This window comes from Echinops telfairi, unplaced genomic scaffold, assembly GCF_000313985.2.
Source record: "Echinops telfairi isolate 266 unplaced genomic scaffold, ASM31398v2 ScPeMD7_7469;HRSCAF=8507_0, whole genome shotgun sequence".
NCBI lineage: Eukaryota > Metazoa > Chordata > Mammalia > Afrosoricida > Tenrecidae > Echinops > Echinops telfairi.
In genome coordinates, this window is record NW_022111372.1 from 82,767,888 (window position 1) to 82,777,442 (window position 9,555).

A 9,555-nucleotide genomic window follows, 5' to 3' on the forward strand; every position below is an offset into this window, starting at 1 on the left:
TTGGCAGCCTGGGGGCAGGAGACCCAGGAAGTGAATGGGCACTGGGCTGGGCGGGAGTGGCAGCTACTGGCCCAAGCACTGGTGGCCCGCATGCGTGGCAGGGCCACTCCCCACAGTTGACCCAGCCCTGCCCAGCCAGCCACACCTCCAGCGCTGTCACGCCACCACCCACCTCCCAGCCACACCCCACCCAGCCAGCCTGCCCTGCCCACCGAGCAGCACGCAGCGCAGCTAGGAAAACCCTGCACATTAGCTCCCCAGCTCTGCCGGACTTTCTCCAGTGTAGTCACGCCCCGGGAGGCGGCGACCAGAAGCAAATCCCTGCCTCCCGGGAACTTGCTGCCCTCCCACTCCACTCCCAGCCAGTTCCCTCCCCCACAGTGCTGCCCGTACAGGGGCAAGCCGCTGCCTGTCAGTCAACCCGGGTAGGCTCAGCCACCCCCACCAGGGGACTCTCAGAGATCTGGTTTGGAGTTGCAGTGAGCAGATGGGGACATGGGTCCAGAGAGGGCAAAGGACCTGCTGGGTCACTCTGACCAGGCCCGCCCCACCAGCAACTGCCTGGTCCACACTCAGGCCTTGGAAAGGATTCCTGCTCTTAACACAGTCGCCTCTCGCTTCCACACAACTGCCCCCACCCCCTTCATCCTCCTCCAAGGCCAGCCCCAGCCTGGAGGGGCGCTGGGCTCTGCACCCATCATGCAAGCTGAGCTCTGCAGCTTTGGGCTCCCACCACCATCCCTGGGAGTTCTCCAAGGCCGGCCCCTCGTCCCTCTGCCCCTTCTCCATCTCCAAGTGCATTCACGACTGGACCCCTACTTCCTACACTCGGTGTGCCTGTCCTTGTGATAGCCATCACCTATCACACCCCTCGATGTCTGGATGAGGGCGAGGAGGCCCTGAGAGGGTGGGCGTGTGCCTGGCGCTGGTCCCAGGTCCCATGACTGGGAGCTGGGTGCTTCCTCCTGAGTTGCCCGACTCCTTCCTCTGTGACTGCCTCCCATGGTCACAGCCAGGTGTCCCTGTGGTTTCGTTTGCATCCCGCCAGCCTCCGTGGAAGCTGACCGTATACCGCCCAGACATCGGCAAAAGCAAACAAAGCAGAGAGTGCTGCTTCAGGGGATCCCTTCTGGGCACCGACCATGTCAGGGGACCTCGGGCCACACACCCTGCTTGCTGGAAACTAATTCTGATTCCAACAGAGGCTGAGTGGAGTGTTACCTTTGATCCAGCTCTGGAGAAAGGCTTTACTGAGCATACACACACAGGAGTGTGCAGCATGGCCCAGGTCAGGACCCACTGCCCTCTGACCCCACCACAGCCTCCACAGACCCAGGACAGAGGACTGAGGTTTCCCCAAACAGGGCCCACTCCCTGTCCACCCTCCCGAATCTGCCTGGGACAGAGTCAAACCCAGTACCAATGGAGGCTGGGTGTTAGGAGGGCGCAGCCTTTTCTTACAGAGCCCTGACCTCCCTCACTGACAGCTAGAACTGACTGAGCTCCTGCCACTCGCTGGACGTGCCGGGGCTTTGCTCGTTCAGGGCGCCCAGTCCTCACAACAGGTGGGGGGGGATGCCGGGCACTGCTTCAGGCAGAGGACGGGCCATCCATTAGAAGGTGGGCGCATGCACGCAGAGGCAGAGCTAAGGCAAGCCACTTCAGAGCACTGCTCACTCCTGCATGTTCTCTGCCCAGCACCCCCCTCCAGTCTAGGGACCCAGAGCACACCAGGGGGAGAGCGCCACCTCCAAGTGCCCACTCAGGGCTGCCTGAGGCCTGCCAGGAAGCCGCCTGGGTGCAGGCTGACCCAGTTTCTACAGCCTCCTGGGAGAGTGGCACAGTGGGGCACCAGGGGGTCCCCTGAAAGTCAGCACCTCCACCAGAGGGTTCTCACGCTCCTCCATGCCACAGGGTCTCTGTCTCTCCCGCCCCCATCGGGAAGAGGAGCAAGAGTGGGCTGGGGCCAGGGGCAGGAGCTCACCAACAGGACAGCCCATGGAGAGCGGTGGCCACCTGCCTCCCAGGCTCCCTGTGCCAGGCTGATAGCAGACCCTCACTCATCACCTGTTCTTCCTCTGCTGGGGGACTGGAAGATGCTGGCCACCCTAGCGCCCACCCTCCCACACAGCCATTCCTCGCCAACGCAGAGGCAGGCATGTCCCGGGTCACGTCCCTGAACTGGGTCCCCAGCCCACGAGGCACAGAGCAGGTGACGCTGCCAGGAGAGGGAAACGGAGACATGGGCTCGGCCCCTGCCAGCATCTCCACTCAGCCCCTTCCCTCCGCTGGGCTGCTGTGTCCTGCCCAAGGAGGGGTCTGTGATTCTGTGATGAGGGGGGGCACGTGAGGAACGTAGCGAAGGCCATGGTGTGGGCTCTTCCCTCGACATATGTCACATACAGCGTAAGCTCAGGAAGGTGTTGGCCTCTCCCCTGGCGAAAGCCGAGTGAAGAACCCAGGAACAATGACTCGGCCCCTCTGACCTTCCTGGTCTCGACCAGGCCTAAGCTAGGCACCATCTGAGCACCCACCCCAGCTTGCCCCTCAGCCCAGCGGTAAAGCGTGAACTCCCACACCTGTGGGCTGCGGGTGGCTCTGGGGCCTTTCCTCGCTAGGAGGAAGAGCCATAGAAGCTGAGCCTTCCTCCCCTCCCCCTGGCCCTCCTCCACTGGGGATCTGCCAGTCAGCCTGGGGCCATCTTCCTGGGGCACCCATCTGGGACACCTGATGAACTGCTTCAGATCCTGAATGTAGACAAGGCCCAGCATCAGGCCTGGGCCCAGTGCACTCCTGGCCTTACCTCTCAGGAGCCCCCCTAGGATTTGCACACTGGTGCACGCATGCACACACACATACACACATTCAGGCAGGCGGGGGAGGCCTGAACACGAGGAAGGGGACTGGGGCCAGGGCCAGGCTGGGGTGCGGACAAGATCAGGACCCACCAGAGCTCCAGGCAGCAGCCACTCAGCTCCGCTCGGCCCTGCTCCTCTTCACTGGAGCTGCGTCCTTGCTGCGGCTCCAAGCTCCTCGCTTAGCACGGCTGCACCTAATCCCAGAGCCAGGACAAATGGCATTACTGTGTGCCCAGTCCCCACCCCGGGAGGAGGGAAGGAAGGAAAGAGGGAGGTGGCCCTAGGACACCCTGACCAGCCAACCACATTCTCCCAGGCGTCCGGCCCCAACCCTTGCCACCTGGCCTCTGGGCCTGAGGAAGGGGAAGCCCTGTCCGGGTGTTGCCCCTGTCAGACCCCCGCCCAGCAGCAGGGGTCCGCCCGGAGAAAGCATGTCCCGACCCTCATGCCGATGGGCCCTCCAGTACCTCCCTCTCAGGAAAGGCACAGCCAGGGTGACAGGAGCCTTTGCAGGCAGCGGGAACCACCCGGTCCTGGTTCCAGCGCTGCAGGCAGCTCCCCATGTCCCAGGGGGACCCGTCCCTGCTCTAGGCCTCAGTTTCCCCACCTGGCCTGAAAAGGAGGAGAACTGAGAGGCCCTGTTAGGGCTGGCTGGGGACCTCCACCTGTGTGAGCTTGGCTCTGGCCCCTGCCTCCACCCCAGCCTAACTGCCAGACCTTCCCCCTGCTCCACCTCCTGCTGGAAGAGTGGTGACTGACAGGTGTGAAGGGGCTGGGCTCTGTGCCAGGCTGCTGAAAGCCTGGAGCTGAAGAGAAACGGATGCAGCCAAGGCCCAGCGAGGGGCACCCCCCCATCCCCCCAGTGCCACCCAGTAAGCCACCGGACCTGCACTCCGAGTCCCTGCTTGGCCATGCACCTCAAGGCTGGAGGTGCATGTCTACCCAGACTCGCCTCAGAAGAGACACCTGCCGATCTGCTTCCAAAAGTACTGGCCACCGAAAGGCCCTGGCACTGCCCTGAGATCACCTTCGAAATGTGGCCCACGTGTGAACTACATGCCAAGAAAGCGGCTAAGTACAACTGAAAGCTCTTTGAGGAGCCCGTAGCACAGTGGCTACATGGTGGGCCGCTGTCCACAGGTCAGCAGTTTAAAGCCGCTGGCCGCTCCCAAGGAGAAAGACAAGGCTTCCAACTTCTGTAAAGAGTTCTTCTCAAAACCCACAGGGGCAGTTCTACCTCGTTCTAGAACAGCAGTTCTCAACCTGGGGGTCGAACAACCCTTGGGGCCGCCCGATTCATAACAGTAGCAAATGACAGTGATGAAGTAACAACGGAAATAATTTTATGGTTGGAGGGGGGGGTGTCACCACAACGTGAGGAACTGTATGAAAGGGCCGTGGCATTAGTAAGGTTGAGAACCACTGTCCTATGAGGTCGCTAGGAGTCAGATTCAACTTCCTGGCATTAAGTTTGGGATTTGGCCCACTCATTGAAGGAAAAGAATTCAAACTGAGACCAAAAATACTCTCCGAAATCTTCAAATGAAGGGTGACACTGGATGTCTCTTGGGGCAGCACTGGAACTTTCTTAGGGACTACCCACATGGAGTCACACTGCAAGAGCAGCCAGGGGCCTTGGGGGGCTGCGGGGAAGTGTGTATCAGCAGGGGAGGAGCAGCCCAGAGGCGGGGCGGGCAGGTAGCTGCCCAACTCAGAGGCAAGGCCCGTGCAGAAACTGTCGGCCTCGTAAGACCTGCGGGTGTGCATTCTCAACAAAGCAATGAGATTGAATCATGAGCAGAAAACCCTCCGGCGTTTTCTGCCCTGACACCGAGGATGGACGCCACGGTCAAAGTCGCTTTGCCACGGCGCCGGCTCCCCCTCCCGCAGCAAACTCTTCAAGTGTGTCCCTCTGAAGAGGAGCTGGCCTTCTTACGAGACGGCAGGGAGGGCACAGACCACTTGCTCCTGGTTGACTCTCAGGCCCCACTGGCAGCAGCAGTCACAAAGATTGGGGGGGGGGGTGTTGGATATGGAAACTGGGCAGGCTTTCCAGGGCCCTCACATCGCACCACAAGGGTGGTCTAGGATCCCACCCATGGCCAGCAAATGTGAGGAGCCCCTGCCAGGGATTAGCAGCCTGGGCCACTCTTAAGAAGTCACCTGAGGCTCAGCCAGCAGGTCCAGGGCAGCAATGGGGAGAAAGGCCCAGATGGACTGTGTGTCCATCACAGTCATCCTGGAAGACACCAGACATGGGGGTTGGGGGAGAAGCGCGCACTACTGAAAAGCCTCCAGGCCTGTGGCCAGAACAGAGGGGAGAGCCAGGTGGGCTGGGGTGAGAGGAAGCAAAAGGTTCTGAGGCATTTGGAGTAGCAGGAACCCCCTAATCTCCCAGAGGCCTGCTGGGTACAGCAGGGGGCCTGCTGAGACCAGGAGGCCCCACATGAAAGAAGCCTTGTCCTGGCAGACACGCCGGGGCTTGTCACCAAGGCTGGAGCCCGCTGGTGTGAGGGGGCTCAACACGTGTACACGGAGGCTTACAGGGGGAGGCGCAGCTGGCCAGGGGAGGGGGCTGAGGGCCTTGCTTTCCCTGTATCACAGCCGGCTAGAGAGCAGGGACACAGGCCATAAAGCGCCTGGTGACCTGCTTATGGAGAGCTCCTTAAAAGAGGCCCCAGGCACCCAGGTGCATGCTCGGGCTGTACAGGGGCGGGTCTGGCACCTGCAAGGGTGACCCTCCTCCCGCTGGCTGCCTGGGCGCCTCGCCTGAGCGTGGCCTGCACTGGTGCACCCGTGCCTTTGGCCGGCCCTGCTCTGTCCAACGCCCATGATTCCAGTGAGCCCCAACCCTGAGCGGGGTGATTCTGCAGGAATCCTCTCCACGGCCCAACCCCAGAAGCGGCTTCCCAGAGATCACTGTGCCCCTGGGCCGAAGCCCCTGATGGCACTGCTACTACCACCATGCAGCTTTGGCCACGTGCTCAACCTCCCTCTGTACATGTGCAGACTACGGTGCATGGTAGGGAGTTGGCTGGCCCACGCTCCCGGTTGGGAAGTATTTAAGCTGAGGTTCAAAGAAATGTCTGTCTGGCTCAGAGTCCCCACATTCCATGGCATGGGGACGGGTAACTCAAAACCCGCCAGGCCTGGGAGACAACTGTGGATCTGCTCACAGCTCACACTCAAGTGTTTTCAAGTACATCATGCTGGGCCAGGGCTGGGCTGGCTGCCGGGCGACAGGGTGCGGGGTCAAGGGCACTCCGTGTGGAGTCCCGGCGGCATTCCGTGTGGAGTTCCTGCATTCCGAAGATCCACCAGCCTCCAGCCAAGCCCACTGTCCCCGGCTGCGGTCACAGGCTGTCGCCTTCCTCAGCAGCCGACTGAGCATGTCTGAAGCATGCCGGCCGGAGGCAGAGCTCCTCCACAGGTGATTCCTTGTGCCACACGGCCGCTTTACAGGAGCCGGGTGTCCCAGAAAGGACCTCTTCCCCTCGGGGTTCCCAGGGGATTCGTGACTCCCCAAAAGAACGCAGTGAGCCAGTGTTGGAGAGAGAACTGGCAACACAAGCCTCCCGCCTGCCTCCCTGCCCTGCCCTGGACTTTCCCCTTCAAACTTGAGGGCCTTCTTAATAATGACGGCAATTCCCAAGAGCTTACTATCCAACAGTAACTGCGCCCCTGCCCTGCACAAGTCACTCCCTCGCTCCTCATCACGCAGTCCCTGTGCATCGGGCATTGCTAACTGGTGGGTAAGAAGCCCTGGCAGTGGGTAAGTGCTGGGCTGCCAACCCAAAGGCTGCCGGTTTAAGTCCGCCTGCTGCTCTGCAGCAGCAAAATGAGGCAGTCTGCTCCCTCCCTCCTTCACAATCTCAGAAACCCTATGGAGCAGTTCTATCGGGTTGCTCTGAGCCAGAACTACCCAACAGTGGAGGTTGGGGCGAGGGGCGTTTGCACACCGTTCTCCTTCCCCATACATAGTGTGTGGAAGCCCTTGGGTGATACAGAGTGACTGCGCTCAGCTGCCAACGGAAAGGTTGGAAGCTCAAGCCCACTTACAGGGCACCTTGGGAAAGAGGCCTGGTGATCTACTTCCCAAAATAATCAATCCCAGGAAACCCTATGGCGTCCGGAGCCAAGCTCTACTATGAAAGGCAGGGTTGCCACGGGTTAGAAATGGGCCAGCAGCACTGGTGTGTGTGTGTCTTTCTATCTGTCTCTATTGCTATCTCTCTCTCTGTTGTCCCTGTCATTGGTAGTTCAGCTGCAGAATCTTCGCCTGCCGTATGGAGACCTGGGTTTGATTCCCAGCCAGTGCACCTCGTTCACGGTCTCCCCTCCTTTGTCAGTGGAGGCTTGTGTGTTTCTAGGATGGAGAACAGACTTCGGTGAAGCTTCCAGACTAAGCCTGGAAAGTTCATTCTGACCATGGACTTGCAAAACCCAGTCCTCAAAAGCCCCAAGGATCACAATGACCTGACGGGGGTGGGGCTCCCCCAGTGCTCACAGTCGCGGCTGCCCATAGGCAGCTAGCCACAACTGCTTTCATGTGACAGCAAGGCCCAGAAACACCAAGGACCTTGCCCGAGGTCATCGTGCTAGAAAGTGGCTATCCTGGCTCCCCTGGGGCCCGAGCCTGCCAGCCGGCCGGCACCCCACACTACCCAACTCTGTCTGCAGAATGAACCACAAGTGTTCTCTCTGGAGGGGGACAGGAGACCAGAGGCACTCCAGCAGTGTGTACACGGCCGGCCGGCGGGCACTGATAGCAAAAGGCCAAACAAAGCTCTTGGGAGCCCACGAGAGGGAGGCTGTCACAATCACCCGGCGATGGCCAGGAGTCTGAGTGAGGGACGCGGGGACAGAGGGAGGTGGTAGATACAAAGGAAGCAGCCCATGAGACCTTGGTCAAGCCCTGCTCACTCTAGACCTCAGTTTACTCAGCTGTGAAAAAGACAAAAAACAAAAAAAACCAGGTCTCCAGAGTCCGTGTCATTGCTAAAGATCCTTGCACTCTGGAAAAACAGGCCAGGCTTGGCGACTGCCTGGCGGCATGCCTGGGAAACTAAAATGTCCTTGGCCATCCTGGCCCGGCCTGGCGACTGGAAAACAGGCCTGCGGGAGCACAGGCCCAGCCTGCATGCCAGGGCGCCGCTGAAGTGTGGGTCCTGAAGGGATCACATTCCACCCATTGTCCACTTCTTCACAGCTCCACTGGAGTGGACACTGCCCAGCCTGCACCCAGACCAGGAACCCAGGTGGCGTCCAAGTGCCCAGCAGAATGCCACAGCAGGGCCTGCCCTAACCAGAGCCCTCCACGCAATTCAAGCCCCCTCAACACCGGTGACCCACCCGTCACAGAAGTCCCTTGCTGGCACTTCGCTGAGGTCCCTGGGACATAGAGACGAGAAGACCTGCAGCCGAAGCCCCTCCACCTGGCACTGTCCCCTCAGACCACATCCCCATTCCTAATCCTGGTCAATAACCTCCGAGGGCAAAGTCTTAGCCCCTGCGTTGACTGAGGACGTAGATCGCTTTATGAACAGCCTCAGTGATCGGGCATGGCTCACGCCAGGGCTCTCGCACCAGCTTTATGCATCTTACCTTCGGGAACCTGTGAGGCAGGGTCTATAACTGACTGGCCACTTTCATAGGTGAGAAAGCTGAGGCTGAGAGGGGATGTCCCTTGCCCAGGGTCTCACAGCTAAGCAGCAGAGAAAGGGTCCATACCACCTGTCAGACTCCTAGCCCAGGTTCTTAACGGCTAGGTTCTGGGACCTCAGAGCCTGGGCTGCGGCCACTTCTCAGTCTAGGAGGGTGACCTCCTGCTGGCAGCAGGGCCAGGGCAGGGCCTGGGACCTCTGGCCTCCCCGCCCCTTCCAGGAAGAACTGTGCTGAGCGGGAAGGCGGGGACACCACCCCCACCCCTCACATTCTGCCCCCCTCCACACACGCACACAGCCAGTCCTCGGAAATCAGCCTTCTTTCTCTGTCCAGAAGGAAGGGCGAAGCAGGGGAGGCTCGAAGGGAGAAGACGGAACATGAAGGCCCTAGAAGTCTGTTTTCACAGAGCAGGCTCTCAGGGCGGAGGAGGGTCCCCCAAAGGAGTGAACAAATACCCCCTACCCACGAACACCCTACACACATACCCCCTAAACAAACACACACTCACTCCTGTGGAAATCCCCTCTACCGTCACCAAGACACGCAGGGCCCAGGCCCATCTCCAGCGTACACGCCTCCCTTTCCACGTCTCCCGCCGCGTCTGCACTCTCTCCAGGAGGCTTGCTGGCCTCCAGTGTCTTCTCCTCTGCACAGTCCTGCGGTTCCTCCGGCCAGAAGCCTTGCCATTGACACTCGTGTGCTCACTCACTCCCACATCCGATCCATCAGCAAGCCGTGACGGCTCACCCTGCATCAGCCCAAGAGCCCAATAGCCCTGCCACCACCCCCACCAGCCCGCCCTCCCTCCCAGCCTAAGTGGCCCTCCTAGAATGTGGGTCAGAACTAGGCACTGCACAGCACCACCCTCCTGCAGCCTGCCCTGCACTCCAGTCAACAGCCCCCAAGGGGCTCCCGGAGGCCCACCTCCCCGACCAGGCTCACGGGGACTCGCCATGCCAGCCTCTGAGCCGTCACAGTGCGGTTCCCTCTGCCTGGAACGCTCTTCCCCAGAAACCCCATGGCTCCCCCCCCC

General features: G+C 60.6%; 1 long non-coding RNA gene across 1 annotated transcript in view; it reads right to left on the minus strand.

The window, feature by feature from the left end:
* Positions 1–9,555, minus strand: part of LOC123521069 — a 22,543-nt gene that overhangs the window by 6,496 nt on the left and 6,492 nt on the right. Inside the window, exon 2 of the long non-coding RNA XR_006679560.1 lies at positions 2,949–3,052. This is a non-coding gene — a long non-coding RNA (uncharacterized LOC123521069). The remainder of the gene's footprint in view (positions 1–2,948; positions 3,053–9,555) is intronic.